Source organism: Zingiber officinale, chromosome 2B, assembly GCF_018446385.1.
Source record: "Zingiber officinale cultivar Zhangliang chromosome 2B, Zo_v1.1, whole genome shotgun sequence".
NCBI classification, from domain to species: domain Eukaryota; kingdom Viridiplantae; phylum Streptophyta; class Magnoliopsida; order Zingiberales; family Zingiberaceae; genus Zingiber; species Zingiber officinale.
Window position 1 is genome coordinate 41,281,286 of NC_055989.1, and position 21,059 is coordinate 41,302,344.

Here is a 21,059-nt window from a genome sequence, read left to right on the forward strand (position 1 = left end):
CGTGTGAACTCTGGGCTCGACTCCTGGGACACGGCTGTGCAGGGTTGCACAACCGTGTGTTGCATGGTTGTGGTCATGGTAGGGCACGACCGTGCAGGGTTGCACGACCGTTCCTTGCTTGGTTGCTGGCTGTAAGGCATGATCGTGCAGGGTTGCACGACCGTGCTCAGATGCCTCTCTGGATTGGCCACACGGCCGTGAAAGGTTGCACAACCGTGCTCTTTGCTTTGTTCCGGTGCGTCGATAATCATCGTTTTTGCTCTAAAAGTTGTCTCTGTCATCACAAAACCAAACAAAGAGCAGATATCCGAACAAAAGAATATATATGATGAATACATGATAAAAGAGGTGATCATGCAAGGAATATATACAATCGTGTGTTGCATGGTTGTGGTCATGGGAGGGCACGACCGTGCAGGGTTGCACGACCATTCCTTGCTTGGTTGCTGGCTGTGAGGCATGACCGTGCAGGGTTGCACGACCGTGCTCAGATCCCTCTCTGGATTGGCCACACGACCGTGAAAGGTTACACGACCGTGCTCTCTGCTTTGTTCCGGTGCGTCGACAATCATCGTTTTTGCTCCAAAAGTTGTCCCTATTATCACAAAATCAAACAAAGAGCAGATATCCGAACAAAAGAATATATATGATGAATACATGATAAAAGAGGTGATCATGCAAGGAAGATATACGTATAAAGCAAGTGAATGTGCGTTAAAACATGCATAAACGATTATAATATTTACGCACATGAGACATCAAGTTTGGTAGAAATTAGATTCATTGCATCAACATCATACTTTCTAGCTACTTTAATTGGGTTCTTATTTCTCTCTGAAGCCCATTGATGGTGGTTTAGTGCTACACTCTTAATAATCTCTTCGGTTTCATCCAATCCCTTATTCATTAACTCTCCACCTACTGTGGAGTCTAAAGAGACCTTGGCTTGTCCCTCGGATGGGTCTAGTGGCTAGTGCATGAGGTGTTGCCACAATGAGGTCTGGGGTTCGAATCTCGGTAAAGCCGAGGTAAATACCTCCCTTATATGCTAGTCACTATCCAAAGGCTAGTAGATGCCCGTGATTTACCTCATCCGTGTTGACCCAGGGACGGGTTGGTGGGGGCGCTAGGGGCGAGCGTATTCGACTTTCGCCACAATAAAGAGACCTTGGCTTAGTAGTTGATGTCGTTATAAAATGTATATATCATGCCACTTCTCTAAACCATGATGGGGACATAGTTTGAGCATCCTTTTAAACCTATCACATGCTTCATAAAAAGATTCATTCTCATTTGATCGGAAGCTATCAATTAAATTCCTTATGTGCGCTATTTTGCTTAGAGGGAAGAACTTCTCCAAGAATATCTACTCGCATTGCTCCCATGAGCTGATGTTGTTTGCTGGTAGGGAATTCAACCATGTCTTTGCTCTGTCTTTGAGGGAAAATCCAAATAATAGTAGTCTAATTACCTCAGGAGAGACACCATTCATTTTCATAGTGCATCATATCTCATAAAATATTTCTAAGTATTGATTTGGATTTTCATTGAGTCCTCCCCCAAAGTAGTTTTGTTGTACCATGGAGATGAATGCTGGTTTAATTTCAAAATTATTGGCCTCAACTATCATCCTAGTAATGCTAAATCTGATTCCTCTAGCATACAGTGAGACATAATCCTTCAAAGGTTTGCCATGGCTCTCTAAACTTGTTCTTCCTGTGCTTATTTCTACAAGTTTCTTCTCCTTCTAAAAGTTCTATCAATCTTTAGATCGATAGGTAACAAATTCCTTGGAGTTATCAATCTTTGCATCAAAGTACGCAAGTGAAAATAGTTTATGATATGAAAAAATAAAATACAGAAATTGAAGTGCAGAAATGAAGAAAAGGAAGTGCAGAAAAAATATTTACAAAAAGAAAGAAAAAATTATCCAGAGCAACCCAAATGTTTATCTCCTAATGTTACTCAAAACTAATCCTGGCAATAACGCTAAAAACTTATTGACCGTTCACAAGTGCAAGAAATAGTCCTAAGTAATAAAAGATATCGATCCTCAGGGACTGACAAATATAACTAGGGATGTTGCAAAGCAAATTATCTAAACTATAGAATTGTTGAAGGGTTGTGAACTTAAAGGAGAATGAGAGCTAAAGAGAGAGAGAGAGCTAGAGGAAAAGTTGAAAAGCATGACTAGCTTAGGAAGATAGTTCTAGGTTTTCAATTTCATTATGATACTTCATAGTGTAATATGGATTGCCAATCCATCAATCCTTTATATTTATACCTCATAGGGAACCTAAGTAAATACTAATACTACCTCATGATTTCCACACTGGAGTGGTCTCCCCATTGACATCCGATGATACTAAGTGGACAGGATAACATAAAAGGTCTTATTTAATAGTTATCCTCTATCACCAAGGGACCCTCGATCAAACGCTCTAAATTAACCTAATCACCTCCTAGCATAGAATTGGGGAAAATCCATTAATCACTAATTAGAGTTTCTCTTGTATGGATTTGACCTCCATTTCAAGGGAATGCTCAAAATGACCTATTTAGTGGTTACCCTCTATCACTAAGGGACCCTTGATCGTACAATCTCAAGTATTCCCACTATGTGGCGACTAATCAATACATCTATTCAACCAAACAACACATGTACGCATCAAGAATTCACATATGAATTCAATCAAAAAAAGAACTAAACATAAACATCTCATAGAAATGAGAGATGACAATATCCATAGAGTTTACATCCAATTCACATCATAACTACTTACTTATCCTAGAACTAGGAGAATCTACTCCATATACAAAAGATTAAGAGTAGAAGACGTGAAAGAAAGCATTCTACAACTTGAAATGAAAAGAAAAGAGAAGAGATGCTTAGCCTATGAGAGAATGAAGTTTTCAAGACCCAATCCTATGTAACGGAGATGAGTGGATGAAGAAAGCGGCTTCGGATCATCTTGAAAGTTCTTTGAATGCGATGATAGCTGCCCAAGATGTCCTCTCCTAAGGGAGAAAACTTTCTCCTCCAAGAAAAGAGGAGGAGTTCCTCTTATATAGGGTGGGGGCCATGTGCCTTGGCCCTATGAAGTGCATGACCATTTTGAATGATATGACTATGTAATGTACATGGTGTAAGAAGAGGTATGACCATGCCTAGTTGGCATGGTCAAGCTGTGTGTATTGTTGAGCCGAGGTGGCATAATCATGCCACTTGACACGCCCCCTTCGTGTGGTTTCTTGAGAGGTAAGGCACGACCGTGTCACTTGGCATAGTCAGGCCATGTGAATCTCCGGGATGAGTGGCATGACCGTGCTTCATGGCACAACCTGCTTTTGTTGAGTACTGGAGGATATCTGTAACATTTTCTTTGTAGAATTTTACTCCTTATTGTACCCTGTCAATAAAAAGACAAAGAGGAGCAGATCTCTGAATAAACCAAGTAGTATTCTGACAAAATGGTGAAAATGAGTGTGATAGCATAAACCAAATACAAGAAATGCAAATAAAATGTGCATCAATGAATGTTTAAATACATATATGATCCACACACATTATTAACTCGATTTCATTTCCTACAACATAGAGTTAGTCCATACCACATATAGGTATAAGACTAAGCCTGGATAATTATCATGTCCACCTTGAATTCAAAATTCTGAGTGGTTTCTCCATCAGGTTTGAGCCTAGCTATGAGTCTAGCCTCATCCCTAAATGGAGAACTCTCCTTACCACCTTCTTGGTTAGATGGTCTCTCTCTGAACTTACGTTGTCTAGTTACCCATGGTTTATGTTTCTTAATGTCTAGTTTTACTAACCCATCGGGACTTTGTCGGTTTGGTGTGTGGTTCTCCTTACCCATCATGGCTTCTTCTACTTAGTGTTTGGTTACCTAACCTACCAAGGATCCTTTTGCATAGCGTTTGGTCACCCGACCCACCAAGGCTCATTCTTATTGGTAAGTGGTCACCTGACCTATGAAGACTCCTTATGCTTGATATCTAATCACCTAACCTACCAAGACTCCTATTTGGTATCCAATCACCTGACTCATAATGACTCCTTTTGTCATGTTTCTTGCACACTTTACACACATTAGAACATTCACAATCTAATTTTAAACCATACTTCCATATATAAAAATATTGGTTCTATCATGTGGTGCTAACTTGGACCATCAGAGTCTTCACCTAAGTTGAAGACTAGTTTCTTCTAGGTATAAGTCTCTCAACTTTCAAGTTACTTAAAATTATTACCTCACAGGTTTTTTGTCACATAACCATCTTCTATTAGACTTCTCATCTTTAAATGCATCGAGCTCCACCTACATAACTTAACTTCTCTAGGTTAACTACACTATGTTCTAATCACTAAGAGAATGATTTCATTAACAATTATCTTTCATATCACAACCCTCAACACCATTCTTGAAGACTATGGGTCCCAAAACTCTTGTAGTCACTCTTTGGGCAAGCTTCAAACACAATATTTGTGGCTATTGAAGTACTACCACCCTCGCTAATGCAAAAATAGCTATTGCTAAGAACTTGCTCAACTTAGAGAGGTGGACATCATTGCAAGGTTGTTTGCTAAAAGCATATTGGTGTTGTTGGAGACCAAAATGACGGAGGTGACCCTTACCACAATCCTTCAACGAGGGAGTGACTCATAACTTTCATTTTTTTGATTGTGGACACATTTTGGTGTTGTGGGATGAGCAACTTGTAGATGTAGAGGTTCTAGAGGCTGATGATCATCTTATACATTGCCTAGTTCATTGTAAAGTTACTCAAAAATTTATACTCACAACATTTGTCTCTGGGATGCATAATGTCGTTAGATGAAAATCACTTCTGAATTCCCTAAAGTAGCTAGCTAGGGGAGGACATTATTGATCTTTGGCTAATTCTGGGGACTTCAAGGAGATGTTAACCATCGAGGACAAAATTGGAGGACTACCAATGACAAACTATAACCTGCATGACCTCATAACCTAGTTAACAATACTAACTTAGTGGATCTCCAATAGATAGGTGTTATCTAACTTGGAAGAATGACACAATCACTTGCAAATTGGATGGGACAATGGTGAACACTCAATGGCTAATGGAAGACATCCGAATATATGATGAATTCATGACACCTAGTTGCCTCTCAAACTATTTCTTCTGTGTCATCTTACTACTTATATATGTGCAGTGAACAAAGAGATCCTTCAAATTCTACAACATGTGGACATTACACAAGTAGTTCCAAATGAGCAACATACTAGCTAAGGCACAATATATGTGCATAGTGGCTAAGGCTTGGTTAGAGACGGTGGGGGTATGACACAATATATCCTCAAGGAGAAGCTATCTAGATTGAAGCGTATGTTGAGACTCCTAAATGAGCAACATTTCTAGCATATCTGGCAGAAAGTGCTTCGTGCTAAGGTGGAATTAGAGGAGATGTAGTGTGGAATATTGGAAGGGTTATCAACCATCAAATTATGGTAGTCTTCAGGCATGGTCTAACACACTAGCTGAGGTGGAGTATCTAAGAACAATGACTGTTGTACAAAGTTCTTTCATGATCTTCTCAAGCATAAAAACAAATGTAACACCATTGTGGCAATCACATGGGCATCTTGTGAATGCATGAAAAGCTTAGAAGAGGTCGCTACATAATGCGTTGGCTATTATGAGAGTCTATTGGGGGACAAGTGTACTGTGTGCCAATTTGGACACCAATGCACTCGCAACATGCTTGATGATCAATGAGGTCCAATACCAAGCCTTGTCCAACCTGTGAAGGAATCAGGGAGGTGCTCTTGAGATTGGTAATGACAAGGTTTTAAGACTGGATGAATATGAGACAAAATTTTATAAGGTGACATGAGAGACTATTAAGCCTGATTTGTAGTAATTAGTCTTGGAGTTCTTTTCCTCTAGCTGCTTACTGAAACAATGGAATTATGCACTCATCATGTTAGTCCCTATATTTGTCCATGACCCAAGTGTCACGGGCTGCCAGATGATATCGTGCTGCATGGTTGTGTACAAGGTAATCTCCAAATTACTGGCAGCAAGGTTGGCAATGGTCATTGACAACATTCTTGATCCAACTTAGGCAACCTTCATTCAAGGACTATCGATAGTTGAAAACATACATCTTACAAAGAGTTTATTATTACTCAAGGAAACAAGTATTCTCATGCTGTGTTCTTAAAGTGAATCTTCAAAAGACATTTGATATGGTAGACTAGACCTTCTCAAAGATTTCCTTGCAAGGCTTTGATTTTTTGCAATTCTAAGGGATTGGATTGTTGAATGTGTTACTACCACTTCCTTCTCGATGTATATTAATGGAGTAGTATACAAACACTTCAAGCTGAAGAGAGGCTTCCTACAGGGTGACCCCCTTTGTCTGTTGCTATTTGGGATTTGCCTTAAGGTGTTTTATAGACTTCTTTAGGATTCTGTGTCATAGTCTAGGTTTCATCATCATCCTATATGTGCAATTACTGGTATCATCTATTTGGTATACATAGATGATCTTCGTTTATTTGTGAGGGGAAACAAATCTACCATCATATTTATTACAGATTGTTTGAAGGAGTTTGGTAACATTGTTGGACTGTGGGCCAATCAGCACAAATCTAGAATGTACATGGCAGATGTCGATGGATAGATGTGGGATAGATTATTGGAGCTCATCGGATTCTAGTAGAGAGTTTTCCCCTTTCAACATCTTGGCATCCCTTTGCCGGTTGAGTAGCTACATACAACCAATTATGGAGTCTTGAAAGAGGTAGTGATGGGTCGGCTAACCTCTTGGCCGAGACACATGCTGGCCTATGCTAGGAAGTTGGAGTTGGTGAAGATGGCTCTACAAGGTGTTAAGTGCTTTTAGGTCTCAATAGTATTGGTTATGAGTGAGATCCTTGACAAACTATACTCAATTTGCTTACCGAAGGAGTAAGGGGGCATGGGGTTAGATATCTTTGAGCATGGAATTTGATGTTGCTCAGTCATGCTTCATGGAATATTTAACGAAAGAAAGCCTTGCTCTGGATATGGCGGATTCATCATCAATACTTGGGGTAGACTGACCTTTGGGTGTCTCAAGCAAAGGCCTCAGGCTCTCAACTCATCATAAGACTATTGCAAATCTGGGATGACCTTCTTGCACGCATGGGCATACTAGAGCAGGCTACTTCACTGCTCTCTGATTGGTACACACGAGACTAGTAGGGACCTTCCAAAGCCTACGACTTCTTCCATCCGAGAAGTAGTGCTCAACCATGGGCCATCGTTGTTTGGAATCCTTATCTCATGCCATAGCACAACTTCACATTGTGGCTACTTGCACATGGACACCTACGAACCAAGGATCGTTTACCATGTGTGCAATACAAGACGTGCCCATTATGTCAAGGGGCGGATGAGACACTCGGTCACACCTTCTTCCGGCGTTTGATCATCATGGTCCTATGGGCCAAAGTGCAACATGACTAGGAATGCGATAAGAGATGATTATGACAATGAGAATGTTGTGAGTCTTCAAGATGACCTTCCGAGGAAGCTGCCAACTCACTAAGGGGGGGGGGGTTGTTGGCTATCTCGTGCATGATATATTTCATATGGAAAGCTAGGAATCAAAGTAATTTTGATGGAGATGTGATCAGGATTGATAGGATGTTCATCAAGATCCAACACGTGTTTCAATCTTCGAACACCTAGTATGTGCATTATTTTCTTGACTCCTTAGCTTAATAGTATTTATCTTATCTAAAAAAAATCAAGAATATCATCGAGTATTTGTCCCCTCTTAAAGCATGGCATATGAAAAACATGAGGACATATAATAGTTGCCAATTATAATTTATATTAAATTGTAGTTTTATAACACTTAAAGTTTCATAATTTCAATTATAAGTGTCAATTTTATATTGACATTCAAGGTAAACATGCTTAAGTGATAAAAATGAACCTAAGCAAATTTGTTCAATGTTATAAATCGCATAAACACATTTAAATATGAGCGAGGGCTTCAAAATATTTAAAAAGCTAGCACGAATTACTTGAAATTGAACTAGTTCTTCTATTCTAGTTTATTGAACTATCCATTTCCATTGACTAAACTAAGTCCAACAGTCGAGTAGAAGCTTAAATCCTTTATGTTAGTATTTTCATTCCAATCTAGTTATCAAATGATTATTTAAACATGAGTTAACTAATACTATCATTTTGATAATATGACATCATTGGAATACATCTGTTAGACTCATAGATAGATAATTTTGACAATTCTATGGTTCTATTGATACTTCCTACCACAATCTATGATTATTTGAAGGCCTATCTAGCAAACATGATGTTTTTTTTTTCATTATGTGTATATTTTCAAGTTTGTACATATAGAATCAAGTATACTACTCTTCACATAATTTGCATGATCAATTCACAAATTTAATACTTTTGGTCCAATTACACTATGACCAATTAATGTATCAACCTATCGTCTCACGGATCATCTAAGATGTTACAATAAAAAATCAAAGTTATTCTAACGTTTCTTGTGTGATGATTAATTAATGCATTATTTTAATACTTCTATGTGATCATACTAACAAATATATAAATGTGCCGAATATCATACAACTAAGTATGCCTACCAAAAAAATTAGCAACATTCATGCATATAGACATTCATATCATACAATCAAGCATTGGATCGGATAGCATAAGATCATGGCATGTTAAGCACAAATCATTCAATTAGCACAAAATTCATTGTTCAATTACAAGCATGATGTAAGTATATCATTTAGCATGGGTATATATCCTAAATTATGTCTCAACTTATTAGGACCTGAGCACGCTAGAGGAGGAGTAAAATGGTCACAACAAAATAAGACCATAATGCTAATATGCTAGATTTTATTTGGTTCACCGTCTCTCAAAGTGACTATGTTCAATCATGTGGTTATCATAATACTATAACTGAAAAACCCTGATAAACTCTGATGTTTGTCCGATTTCATGCCATATCACATGGTTATCATACTTGAACATATTTTTTAGGATTAACTTGGATTAATGTGTGAATATAAAAGTTTTGGGATGATTTTTGTGTTTATCTTTAATGGAAATATCTAATCATGATCTTTAAACGGAATACACATGGATTATGTATTGCTCTTTCCCATTACTGGCCAAGTTAATGATTCATGAATGAATTTCATTTTTTTTGTCCAAAGTAATACATCATAACAAGTATTATGAATAAGATAAATGTCCTTAGCATCTCACAATCATCTAAACATCAATACACAGTTATGCAAAACCTTATGTTTTTATGAGATGCAATAAAAAGGTGAAAACAAATTTTAATAATATTTAGTCTTTTAAGTTATCATGAAGACAAGTTTATCTGACCATGCACATTCCCAACTCCAACCATAAATGACTATATTCAATTTTCGGGAGTGGTTTGATAAATATATATGTTAGGTTAGCTTTGGACTCAATGTAATTTAGGACAATGTCTCCTTTAACCAAATGATCTCTAATGAAATGATATTTAAGCTCTATGTGTTTTGACCTAGAATGATGGACTGCATTTTTAATCAAATTTATGGTGCTTACATTATCACAAAGGGATTGTATATTTTTGTAGATAAGTCAATAGTCTTCTAGAGTATGAGTCATCCATAAAAATTATGATACACACTCTCCTATGACAATATATTCAACTTTAGTTATGGATAGAGCTATACAATGTTGTTTTCAATTTGAATGATTTGATAAATTGACCAACTAGCTAAGGATGACCTGATAAATTGACACCAACCACTACTACTCTTTTGATGTAATTTTCATCCAACATAATCAGAATCAGAGTATCTAACAAAGGTCAAAGGCTTTAGTCCTAAGGTACTATAATCCTATGTTTTGGGTTCCCTTCAAGTATTGCAATATTCGTTTCTCTGCACATAAGTATAATTCCTTGGCGCAAGATTGAAATCTTATACACATGCCCACAATGAGTAAAATATCGGGTCTACCATTCAAATACTTATATTTACTACTATCAAATAAGTCCATATGAATAAACTCTAATGCATTTGATGTACTCATGACATTTTTACCTTTGTGGGTATATTTGGTTTACTTACCAATCTGACATGCATCACATAGTTATTGGGTATCTCTATGTGCATTTTAAATTTTTATTTCCTAAACAAGCAGCAAAAATATAATAATTTTCAAAATTATTACAACACGCACACCATACACATGCAAAATACAACATGAGTAGACATAGCCATAGAACATAAATTTCATAAAGGCCATTATATCTTCTAGATGACATTAAGTGGGAATGACATCAGCTAGCGAACTTGACAAAGTTTGCATCTAGCGATATCCATGCCGAGATATCCTCAAGATGTTTTCGCTAAGACATAAGTTTTTCATCTTTGATTGGTACTAGCTAAGCATGGAGATGAAGCGATATGAGAGAGAGAGAGATCTTTGATTCAACTTTGTACCCAGCAGCGAGGGCAACCTGACATCACCAAGGGAGGGAAACAAGCAACAGAGAAGTTGTTGTTTGGTCTGGAAAGAGCTGCTATCTGGAGCTTTTCCTCACTGTTTGGCATCCGCGAAGTCACTATCGACAAGGGACAACATACCCTGAGGCGTTAGTGTTCCGGTAGCAACATTTGCTTGCCAGAATGAATCTTGGGGAGCCTTGGAATGTAGTTGCACATTGACAGATAGATTCTACTTGCTTGCTGATTTTTGGTCTCGGCGGTAGCAGTCCTTGGCTAGAGGGGGGTCCTCTGAAGTCCTATTGGTTGGCAGCATGTTGCTGGCTGGTGGAAGGAGGTGGTTGGCATTGGTGGTTGGGTGACGACACAAGGAAAACAACTTCTCCTTGTAGTTGGCTAGAAGAGGAGAGCCCCTAATTCAATTAGTTTTTTTCCAATCAATTCCAATGAATAACTCTCCTCATGGATAAGTATATTTATACACCTTATCAATGACTTGGGGAACAAGTCATCTCCTAACCCTAATAACTCAATAGCAACCCAATCCATTACCATTAAGTTTGGTTCAAAACTAAACCATCTTGGTTCACAACTAAACCAAACCCTTTTGATTTATCATTAAACCATTTTGGTTCATAACTAAACCAAATCCTTTTAGTATATTATTAAACCATAATGAATCTAATCTTGACTACAAGAGAAATGCCCCCACCATCACTTTTGTTGCGCTAAACACCTTCCATATTTGCTCCTCGTCTAGTCCTATCAAACTTAGTCTCTCTCAATCTGAGAATCTAATTCTTAAATTTATTTTAAATCATTTAGATATACTTCTAGTACGTTTGACCCAATAAATTTCCGATTTATGTTAGTCATTCATAATTAACCATTAATTATAAATTGATCATGAGTGACACTTAATAGTATATAATGATCCTCAATTAACTAAAAAAATAATAGTTGATTCTAGGACCACTCATGAACCCTTCAACAACTATAGTTATTTGTGTGTATATTCTTTTTACTCATCTTATATCCATTTGGTTCAAGATATGGTCTATGAGTTAGTTCTTACTAGGCTGACTATATCATACATAACCTAAGTAGTAGTTCCCTATCCTATGGATTCAAATTACTCAAACACATGTCCAAAAAGACCATCCTCTTGATGTGTAATTCCTTAGTCAAAGACTTACGAGTATTAATTGTGATAAGAGATCATAGGGTATGCATCTCATAATAAAAGGAGTGGTGAATCTTTGTGACTACTTAATCATTTTCGGACACTTTGACTTATATCCAATCATCTTGGGTCTGCACCTCCAAGGAGATGCTTGCTTAAGATATCAAAGCATAAGTCTCCATGATCAAGATGACTTGAATACCTTAAGTCAAAGAAAACTTACACTTGAGATGTAATAAGATCTTCATTGACATATGCATATATGTATAGAACCATATGAAGTCACATGACAAGTCACTTCAATGAATTAGTTATCTTTAATTAATATCTACGTTTGGCTCTCAACATCCCAACGTCTCTAGATAGCGAGAAGCAACTACTTGAATAAAATAAGGAGTATAACATGTGCTAGTTTTTCAGAATCAATAATGTCCTAACTCATCAATTTATTGACTAGAAAATATTTTGATACATTCATAATTATACATGTAGAGATGCTCACTAGTTGTGATCTAATCACAAGCTCTCTCATGCTATGAATAGTATTATGGATATTTAGTAAATGAGTTTAAGATCTAATCATATACATTGAGAATGTGTATTCAAATAGTAAATTTATTTATATAATATTTAAGGAGATTTGCTTGAGGATATATCTCAAATATAATAATAGTTTATCCTTTTAAAATTTTAACTTTGACAATCTTTGGACCAACTCTCTCTTTGATAATCTTTTGATGTTCCTCATATTAGTGTGAATAAGTCTTCAGTACCAATGTCAAGCCTCCTCTTCTTTAGATACGAAATACTTAGCAAATACATTAGTAGTATCATATAACTCAACTTGATAAATATTTTCTTTTCTATAACATATGAGTATGGTAGTGTTCAATTTACTATGCTTAATTAGATATTGAGATGAGTTAAACTTAATTTGATATGTAGAATCACATATTTAGCTAACACTTAGAAGATTAAAATCATGACCTTTTACTACTAAAACATTTTTTATCTTAAATTATTAAGAAATATCAATGTCACCTATTCCTACAACCTTGAGTTCTCCACTATTACCAAAAAAAATAAATAATACCTTTATTTTTTTTCTTTAGTGACGAGAGCTTCTTTGAGTCCCTCTCTATATATCTAGATCATTCACTATTATAAACCATATTGTTAGATGCTCCCCCTCGGTGTATTCCTACTCAAATACGAAAGACTAAATATCTTCGTACTCAAATTTTGGATCCAATAGCATCAATAACAAATTGCTTGGGTACCCATGCTTGCACAATTCTAGTTTCATAAGAATTATTTCTACTGATCAAAGACATAAACTTCACTTTCTTTTGCTTTAGTTTGTACCTTAATCTAGCTCTATTATAAACAACCCATTAAGCTTCTAGAATCATGTCTAAATATTTAGAACTTGAAGAGAACTTTTCTATTGCACTTGTAAGATCTTCTACTTGTAATTTCAGGGATGCATTTTATGTTTAAGCTCATCAACTTGAGTAGTGACATTCTCATAATGTATGCAAGTAACACATGACACATTTTAATTTTTATATAATTTTAATTCAGATTGTAAAGATTTAACTCTACCTTTTGATTTTGATAAAACATTTGTTAAGCATGCAAAGTCAGAATATAATTTATCTAATTTTGGATAAATTACCTCGTCATTATTAGATAATGACTCACTTGAAGACACTACATCTTCTTCATGGCTTTCCTCTTCACCCGCACTGCTTTCAATGTTGTTCAACACCATAAATATCAAATGGCTTTTCTTTTTTGTATTCATCTTCTTCTGATAAGCTTAAAAGATGAATCATCCCATATAGCCTTCAAAACCTTATTCTTCTTTAGCTTATCCTCTTGCTACTCGTAACAAACTACATAAGATTTTGATCTTACCAGAGACTTACCCCTCCTTTTGTTTTCACTGAAGATTCTCTTTACATCATTCTTGTTGTACTTTTGAGAGTGTCTCATCATTTTTTGAACAAAGTTTGTCATTTTTCTCGATGATAGCTACTTTTCACTATGACTCCCTTTCCCTTTTCCTTATCAGATATGGACTCTTCCTTCTTTTCCTTTTTCTTTTCTCTACTTTTTTATGCTTTTCTCACCTACAAAAAAAGCCCTACCTTTCTCATTATGGATTGAATTAGCTTATTCATGCAATTCTAATTCGCAAAAGAGTTCATCTAACTTAACAATAGATAAATCCATTGTAACCTTATAGGCATCATCCATTGATTACCATAAAGAGTTTCTTGGGAAAGATTTTAAAGCACACTTGATGAGATCATGATTCTTCACACTTTCTCCAAATGAATGGAGATAATCGAGGAGTTCCTTGAACTTCTCATGAAGTTGACTTACCTTTTCTGCTTTCTTCATAGCAAAATTCTACATTTGGTTTATGAAGAGATCCCTTTTGGCAATTCTTGATTCTTTCATTCCTTCATTAAGTTCAATTAGTTTCTCCCATAGCTCCATAGCACTTCAGAATGGACTTACTTTTTTGAGTTGTTCTGTAGCAAGTTCACACTAAAGAGTTACCATTATCTTTACATTAGATACACCTTCTTTCTCTGTTTAGTTGTCCATCTTCTAGATTCTAGAACTTTGCCATCATCTATAATAGGAAGTGCTAGTCCCTCAGTCACCACCAATCACATGCCAATGTTGGACATCAAATAGTACTCCATACGACTCCTCTAGTAAGGAATGCTATTTCTGTCAAAGAATGGAGGACGTGTAGTGTTGTAGCACTCTTGCATCGCCATTCTACTTGCTCTTTTGGTTGTTAATCCTCTGGATAAACCTTTCTCTAATACCACTTGTTAGGATCTGAGCATCCTAGAGGGGGGTGGTGAATAACTCTGATCAATTTGATGATATTGCACAACAGAATACTTGAAATAATCACAACTAAACAAGACCTAAATGCTAATATGCCAGGTTTTACTTGGTTTGCAGCTTCCCAAGGCGACTACGTCTAAGACTTAGTGCTAACAACTAACACCACTAGTAGTTTTTGTTGGATCGAAAGCGCTAGAGGGGGGGGGGGGGTGAATAGCGCTCGCGGCTTTCACTCATTTCGGTTTCGTAAAGAATGCAAGTAACGCAGTGGAAATAAAACAATCAACATGTGAACACAAGTGATTTACTTGGTTCGGAGCCTGTGGCGACTCCTACTCCAAGGCCCGCGATCATTGATCGCTTTAGGTGGGCAACAACTATAATATCATAAATGAGAGTACAACTTTGAAATACAATATTAAAACTGGAATACAAATTATATCGACGATGAAAATCACTATCTTGAAGCTTCGAGTCGTCGGGGTCTTGCTGTAGCTTAGTCGGATCGTCTTGTTAGCAACACACAGGAGAAAGAGCTCTAGAGGATTGATTGTTCAAGGAGTTGCTCGAACTCCTCTTTTATACAGTGTTGGAGGCGCCTCCAACACCATCCAAGGCGCCTCCAGGCCTCCGAGTTAGCCGCGTGGATCACTGCTGAACTCGTCGCACCTTATCAGCTTGAAGGCGCCTCCATGGCCGTCCAAGGCGCCTCCAATCCCTGATCCAAGGAGCCTCCAGCTATGTCCGAGGCACCTCCAACTCTCGATCGCAACCGGCTCCTACTTTGCACCCGAGGCGCCTCCAAGCTCCATGGAGGCGCCTCGGACACTGTTCATCCGAGGCTTATGGTTGGTTTTTTTTACCTGCAAGATGCGTTAGTCCCAAAACAACAGTATACACTGCAAGACAATGTTAGCACACATAAAATATAGTAAGACCAGTAATTGACAGTCTCTGGATTGTCCGGGTCTGACTTCAGATTTCCAACCGGAAACCCTAGGTCGACCCGACGCTTACTGTTCCCTCTACGGGGAACGCGTCCTCACCTACTCTCCTCATGAGAGATTACCTGGTGCCAGTCAGATCCTCCAGACTGACTGGACTTTCTACCTAGGGTTACCACCCCCTAGGACCTAGGGTTACCGCCCCCTAGGGTTTTTCTCCACCTAGGGTTACCACCCCCTAGGACCTAGGGTTACCGCGCCCTAGGGTTTTCCTCCACCTAGGGTTACCACCCCTTAGGACCTAGGGTTACCACCCCCTAGGACGGTTACCACTCCCTAGGATTTTTCACCTGCCTAGCTGCAGTTAGGACTTTCCTGTAATCTCATTTAAGCACATTAGATAACAAGGAATCTTAACTTTGAATCTCTTTGCCATTATCAAAACTTAGGTTTGATCGTCGGATGCTTCCCGCACCAACAGTTTTCCTCTTTCTTGGATCAAATTTGGAGGCAGAGACACCTCTTAAATAATATTATAATTTTCAACACAATGAAAGCAACTAGAGAGAAGAGACAAGATGAGTTACACTTTTCACACAAGAGCTCTTCCTCTTTTTTGATTGAAGATTGCTGAGAATGAAAGCCTTTGAACTTCAATTGAGCAGGAGAATTGTAGCTTAGATGTATTGAAGAAGACAACAAAATGCCCTTTTAAACATGCTTCAATTTGGTTGCTTTCCACACCTTTCTACAATCACCAATCGATTGCTATCATCCTAAATCGACTATTATGGAGATTTAACTGTTGATATAACCATTAAAATAGTCAATGACTCTGGATCTATAGTTGATAATATCTTATTTTTTTGAATATCAATCGATTGTTAGAGATCACTAATTGATTGGCGAACTTCAGTCGAACTAATCAGTTGAGTTGATAACATTCTGTTCGTCGAAAATAAGCTACCAATCGATTGTTAGATTCTAGCAATCTATTGCTATGGTCTAGCAATCTATTGCTAGTCATCATTTGAATTGGCCAGTTATATTAGGAGCATTTTGTTCGTCTGAAATAGATTTGCAATCGATTGCTAGAACATAGTAGTCGACTTCTATCCATGCTATCCGAATGTTTCTGTTTGAGGTTTAGGTTTCTATGCAAATCCCAAATTTAGAGTTTAGTCTAGTAGTTGAACTGTTGAAAACTAGCAGTTGAATGATAAACCCTAAGTCAATGTTTGCACACTTTAATCCTTCAATCTCAAAACCTTTCCCCATCTGTAATGTATCAATGGATTGGTAGAATTTACTAAACGACTAATACACTATTTTCAGCCATCCTAATGGCTAAAATATACCTAAGTCCACTACCCTCGACCCATGAGTACCTCATGCTAGATAAATATCCTGTTCCCTAGATTTTTGTGCTTAGAGCTCCCTCATCTCAGAATCTTCATCCACCATTGCATCTGATCTCCAATCTATTCAGGCTCCTTTTGTGAAGAATTTGGCCCTCAGTCTCCTTAGACTTCCATGCCTTGCATCTATATTGTCCAATCTGTAAGGACTTCTCCTTTCTAAGAATCCAATCCTCCCTTGACCTCCTTGGACTTATGTGCCTTGCATCTAGTAGTCTGATCTACAAGGATTTCTCCTTAATAAGAATCTAGCTCTCGACCTCCTTGGACTTTTTCTGAACACTTGTCACACAAGTAAGATCCAACTGATTTACCTAAACTTAAATACTCGTCAAACATCAAAACTTGCCATCTGGGACATGACTGCACTAATACAACTCAATAGGGATGAACTCACCATTCTTCCCCACTTGTTGGTCCATTTAAAGTAATTTGGAGTGAAGCTATATACTCGGAATCCAATACAATTGTGTCCAACTTGATTGACTAAGTATTTCTTAGTTATTCATTTTCTAAGAAATTTATTGATCTTTTTGATTGCATTCATATATGGCCCATATAAATTGATTTTAATTTTGGATTGTTCCACCCCCAATTATAATAGAAGAAGAGAAGAATAGACCTTTTCATTTGCCTTGATTCATGTCCTAGGCTAGTCATACTAAACTTTACTATTTTACTTTTAATGTTCATATCTAAATACTTGGACTCACATGAGAATTTTCCTATGACTATTGTTGTCAGGCCATCTACAAGGGTTTTTTTTTAAAAAAAATTTTGGTTCTCAAGTTCCTTTACCTGAGATTTTTCTTACATATGTGATTCATCAAGAGGTGGTGATAGGGAGCTGATTTGTGGTTTTAGGGCTTTTAATTATTTCTTGCAATTCTTATTTTATGGCCTTACCCTGTTACAAAGAATTTGATAAACTAGCTACCATATCAAATAATTCATCAACTAAGGGAGAGTTGACCTCATCATAACTTTTGTACAAAGCTCCCTCTTCATTGTTGCTATAGTCCTCTTTGCTAATGGTGTAGACTCCATCTATCGCCATTAGTGCAAGGTAGTTGCTTTTGAGCCTTGTCTCTTGTTCTTCTTTGGAAGTTGAAGGTGCGCTGTCAAAAGTAGTCCCTGGGGCATATTGCTTCTTCTACTCCTTCACTTTTTTTTTTATTTTATTTTTATAATTTTGAGCAATCACATTTCAAGTGCCTTATTCATCACAATCAAAACACTTAACTATCATTCTATTCTCCTTTTTGGCATTGAGGATCTTCCTAATGTCATTTGTGCTCAATTTTCTTTTTATTTTTCCTCAAGTCCTCGTTACTAAAAGTGCAACTTGCTCTTCTTCAGCGCTTTCAGGATATGACAATGATGAACTTCTCACCATTTCCTCTTGATGAGCTACAAATGCTACACCCTTTTTGTTGTTCTCCTTGACAATTCAATTCGCTTTTTCGTGTGATTTGAGATCTCACGATACCTTGTAGACATCACCATTATCTAAAGTAGTGTGTGTGTGTGGAAGTTTCTTCGTGGTGAATCAAACTAACTCACTATTTATTACTTACTCTCCAAGTGAAATTGGGTAGTGTTGGATTTCCTTGAATCTCCCATGTGTTTGATTGATTGCACGCCCATTTTTCATGTTTAAGCTTTGTAGTTATCTCATGAGAATATCATGCTTTAGCAATCAATAATTCTTGATTTCCTTCATGCAATTCTATAATTTTCTCTTACAACTCCTTTTCATTCTAGAATCTCCCCGCTTTGATTGATTATTCCTTTGGTACACCGTATTAGAGTTTGATGATTTCTTTTGCACTTGCTTGAGATTTCTTTTTCACCTCTCCATTTCACCAATTTTGTTGATTTCTTCATCATTATTATCAAGTGGCACCTTAAAGTACTCTTTTTAAAACATTCAAATTTTAATGTTCACTGTCAAGTAGTATTTCATTCTTTGTTTTTGATATCCAAAATTTACTTTGTTGAAGAATGGTGGCCTTCTTTTGTGTTTGCCCTCTTGCATAACCATCTATGCTGAATGCTAATTCAAATGTAATTAAAGACTTACTTAATTCCACTTGTAGGATCATTGTAGAATCACTGATGGCTTGACTTATAGTCAATTCACCTAATTTAATTTTTCTCTCATAAATATAAATGATGAAATGATTAGATGCATGAGTGCTTAAGTACTGCATTGTTCATCTCAAGAATATGTAATGTAAATGTATGAAAGACAAAAAAAAAATGCTAAACCAATCATTTAATGTGGCTCAAAGACCCTGCTTTTATGATCTATTTATCTGAAGGACGATAGTATTAATCCAAGACCAATGACTCGTATAGTAAGTCACCCTAAGAAAGGTTCTATTACAACCAAACCCTCAACAATTGGTAATAGGGGAAAAAAATGAAATGTAGCTTGAGTTGAAATATCACTTGGGATGATTTGTAATTAGAATACATTCTCTTAAAAAAAATGAAATGTAGCTTGAGTTGAGCCTTCAACCTTATTATAATTAGATTAAGATTATAGTCATTTTAAAGATGTCTTTATGCATCCTTTCAAAACTCAAATCTCTCTGAGATATTTTATAAGTGAGCCCCAATTGATATATTTTACCCACTTCTAGTCGATTGAAAACACTTTCAATTGATTACAGTAAAAAGATAAAATCTGTATTTCTATAACATGTATACCTGAAGTAGAAATCTTATTTCTTTTCTTCTTAAGATCTTCCAGGTATTCTTTGGAGTTCCTCTTCCAGTGCCTTGCTTGTCCTTGATATAGGTGACAAAGATGTTTAACCATATCGTAAGCGCTCATCAACTCATGTTGCTTCTGAAGCTCAGAGTTCATGGTCGCGAGCATAAGACAGGACACATCTAATGCGTCATCTTGATGCTTTTTGTAAGCATCTCCGTCTGCTCGCGTGGTAGTGGCAGGAGGAGCCTCCGGAATGGGCTGCTCCAGAACGTACAGTTTACATTCTTGGGTGCGAACTATTCTCAGATTCCTGTACCAGTCCAGGAAATTTGCTCCGTTGAGCTTGTCCTTCTTAAGGATAGATCGCAGAGAGAAAGTGTTCGTATTTGACGTCATGGAAATTCTACAATAGAAATAAATGCAGAAATAAGTATCATATTCTTAATCATTTAATTAGGCCTTTAACTAAATGATGCTCCCACTGAATTCTATAATTCATGTGGGACAAGATCCACATCATACTAACCCTTGAGTTAGCTTTGGCTAATACGCCCAAGACTTAGTATGATTGGTAGGTAACGATTACCGATTACATCTCTATGCAACTCTTGTTTATAGGATCAAGATCCGCATTGATATTAAAACTCGAGTTAGCTTTGGCTAATACGCCCGAGAGTTAATATAAATGTGATTTTGAACTATCTTTCCAACCGTTGGAAGAATGCCTATAGTTATACTCGATCCAACCGAGTTAACTAGGAATACTCAATCTAATTGAGTTTGTACTCGCCCATGCGTTGATAGGCGGGACCAAGATTGTCCCTCCGTACCCTACCAAGATAGTATGTGTTGCTCTGCTTTGGCAGATTCAACAACATCATGCGATCAAGGTAGTGGTAGGTATCACGGCATGGTAGGCATTTTGAGTTGTCGTGATTTAGATCTAATCTAAATGATGTTGTATCATATACATGAAATAGATCTAATCTAATCGATAGAGTGCATCTTGTACACGATGTAAATCTAATCTAATCGTAAGGGTGCATCTTGTGCACGATTTAGATCTAATCTTAATCGCTAGGCACTAATTAATTACTTAATTAAACATGCATCATATACACAAGTAATTAACTAAGTTTTGTGATTAGTCATGGCCCTACTACGATCTTCTCAAGCCAATGAGAAGATCAGATGGTCAACCTAAGGTCAACTTCTCAAGCGCCTTCCTTTTGACCACCTTGTGTTGCTCGCGCCTTCCTCGTAACTCCGTCTCGAGTGGACCTTCCACAGCTCCAATTTTGTACATTACAATTTTGAAACTCGAGTTACATTCGAGTCTAAATCTAATTTACAACCAGAATAAAA

At 37.1% G+C, this 21,059-nt stretch overlaps 1 protein-coding gene and 1 non-coding gene across 3 annotated transcripts in view; both read left to right on the forward strand.

Annotated features, from left to right (window-relative positions):
• Positions 1–21,059, forward strand: part of LOC122049085 (protein LAX PANICLE 2-like) — a 55,161-nt gene that overhangs the window by 19,638 nt on the left and 14,464 nt on the right. The window lies entirely within an intron of this gene.
• LOC122049869 lies at positions 1,221–1,328 on the forward strand. The gene has a single exon (XR_006131119.1). It is a non-coding gene; the product is annotated as a small nucleolar RNA R71 (small nucleolar RNA).